General features: G+C 38.7%; 1 non-coding gene across 1 annotated transcript; it reads left to right on the top strand.

The window, feature by feature from the left end:
* The first annotated feature begins 1,993 nt into the window (after nt 1-1,993).
* LOC131235921 (small nucleolar RNA R71) lies at nt 1,994-2,100 on the top strand. The gene has a single exon (XR_009166434.1). It is a non-coding gene; the product is annotated as a small nucleolar RNA R71 (small nucleolar RNA).
* Nucleotides 2,101-2,889: the final 789 nt, after the last annotated feature.

Here is a 2,889-nt window from a genome sequence, read left to right as displayed (position 1 = left end):
TGTCTAAAAATGAAGAGATCACCACGGGATAAGTTCATTTTCACCCAAGTATACATACTTAAGCTCATTTGGTACTAGTTTTAGATCAAGCTTTGGAACATTGGTTGGTGATGGCAGAGGTCACATGTCCTCGATAAACAGGATTCAAGTGCGCGGTCTCCATCAGTACATACCAATGTCCTGGCTGGTAGTGCTCTCATTATCATCATAAATTTCAATGAGCACTTTTTCTAAATCAGAATTTTCAAGTCCCCAAAAACTTCAACCAAATTCCTTAGATAGGGTAGGTTTCAATTCTTCATCCTCTATCAAGTAGTCCATAAAATTCAGCTCATGAATCACATTATTGTCAATGGGCTGCTTACATGATTGAAAATATTGATCTCAAAGGTCATGTTACCAAAAGACAACTTCATCATTCCATTCCTACAATTGATGATTGCAATTGCAGTTGCTAGGAATGGGCGGCCTAAAATAATGGAAACTTGAGCACTAACATTTACACATGGTTCAGTGTCTAGTACAATAAAATCCACGAGGAAGTAGAATTTCTCCACTTGGACTAACACATCCTCTATAATTTCCCTTGGTACCTTAATGGAGCGGTCAACGAGTTGGAGTGTAATTGTGGTTGGTTTAAGCTCGCCTAACCTCATTTGTTGGTAAACCGAATAAGGTACTAGGTTGACACTTACACCTAAATCTAGTAAAGCATGCTCAATTTGGAAATTTCCAATAATACAGGGAATAGTGGGACTTCTCGGGTCTTTGTATTGGGGTACGACCCTTTTCTAAATGATAGTGCTCACTTTTTCAGTGAGGAAGGCTTTCTTGTACATGTTTAATTCCTCTTTATAGTTCACAAGCCCTTGAGATATTTAAAATATGATGGAATTTGTCTAATGGCATCAAGTTGAGGAATATTGATAGTCACCTTTTGGAGCACATCCAACACCTCTTGATATTTCATGGGAACAGTCGGGTTCTGAAATCTAAATGGGAACGGAACTGGAGGCTCATGTTACTTAGTCTTTTTATCCTTTTGTTGTTGTGGCTCTTGAACCATAGTCGGTTCATCATTCTCTTGAGACAGTGACTCATCCTCCGGTATTTCTACCGGTTGCATTATCATGTTATCGACCTATTTTCCACTTCTCAAGGGAATGATGACCTTAGCTTGTTCATGATGTAGCTCACGAAATGTGTATTTCTAGGGTTTGGCACAGGTTGAGAAGGAAGTGTGCCTTTTTCCCTAGTATTTAGTTGAGTCTTAATCCTAGCCACGACCATCTTTAATTCCTGATTTGATTGGATTAGAAATTGATTCATTTGAGTTTGAGAGTTCATGAGTGTGGTTAATGCATCCTCCACAAATAATCGCTTTGGCGGGGGCATATATGGTGCATTGTTAGATGCCCCAAAGAAGTTTATTTTGTAGAGGCACTTGAGGTGCATTGGGCACATTAATTTGTGGTTTACTTCTCCAACTTAAATTAGGATGGTTACGCCAATTGGATTATACGTATTTTCCATTGGTTGCACAACTGGCCTTTGGTAGTTATTTATAACATTTTTTTGCCCATGCTCATGCATGATATCTTGTATAACTGAGATTGTTGGACAATCCTTTGTGTCATGGTCGACACCACCACAAATGCTATAAAAATTACCTAACGTGGTGTTTGCTTTAATCGCACCAACCTTCCTAATTTCTAAGGCTTCGACCTTTTTAGCCAATGCAGCAAATTTTACATTAAGGTCGTCTTCCTCTCTTAGGATGTACATCCTCGCTTTCTCTCTAGGAACGGGTCTAGTTTGGTTCGGTTTAGTAGAGACATCCTATGTCGGAGTATTCTCTGCTAACATGTCTAGAAAATTCCAAGCCTCATTATGATCTTTGTCAAGAAAGGTTCCACCACACATTATCTCTATGAACTGATGGGTATCCATGGTGAGCCCCTTTTAAAACGCATCAATCAAGTGCCATGGTTCATAACCATAATGTGGGCAAGTGAGTAGAAGGTCTTTGAAGCGCTCCCAAGCTTCGAAAAATAGTTCATTCCCATTTTGGGAGAATGACATGATTTCCTGTTTTAGTGCATTTGTTTTGTGCTTGGGAAAGATTTTTTTCAAAAACTCTCTACTTAAAGCTTGCCATGTAGTGATGGTGTGAGGTCTTAGAGAGTTGAGCCATGCTTTGGCTTGATCCCTTAGAGAAAATGAGAATAACCTAAGTTTGAGTGCGTCTCTATTGCCATTGTTTACTTGTAATGTTGCATCACTTCCTTAAAGTCCTCGAGGTGCAAGTAGGGGCTTTCAAAATCCAAGCCATGAAATTTAGGAATCAATTGAATCACACTTGGTTTAAAATCAATGTTCCCCATGTGAGCAGGGAACATAATGGAAGATGGTAAAGTTGATCTCTATTCACAACCTCAAGTGTAGGGTCGCGATGTAGTAATAATCTCGGTAAGACCGAGGTCGAATTCACAGGGACTGAAACTTGTACATTTCTGATTAGAACTAGAAGAAGATGTGAAACTAATTCTAAAGTATTTGAGAGAGTAATTGTGAATATAGTAATTAAAGCTAAGAATTTAAAGGTGGGAACTAGGGTGCCAAGGATCCACTTGTAGTGATCAGGGAGCCCTCTTACTTGATTTAAGTAACACAATTAGAATTGGAGTCCTATCCTCTCCAACTGGAAAATATATCAATAAAACCAAATCTGAACTTCCATTGACCTAATTCTTAATGAAGGAGAACTATGATAACTGACAGGGATTCGATCCCCAAACTATGCCCAGGAGACAATGACAAACAATAGGATTTACCAATCCCATAATCTTAAACAAAGAGAATTATGAAGATTAGAAAGAATTCCATCAC

Source organism: Magnolia sinica, chromosome 19, assembly GCF_029962835.1.
Source record: "Magnolia sinica isolate HGM2019 chromosome 19, MsV1, whole genome shotgun sequence".
Taxonomy (NCBI): Eukaryota; Viridiplantae; Streptophyta; class Magnoliopsida; order Magnoliales; family Magnoliaceae; genus Magnolia; species Magnolia sinica.
The sequence above is the reverse complement of the archived record's forward strand: the minus strand, read 5'-3'. Positions and strand labels throughout refer to the sequence as shown.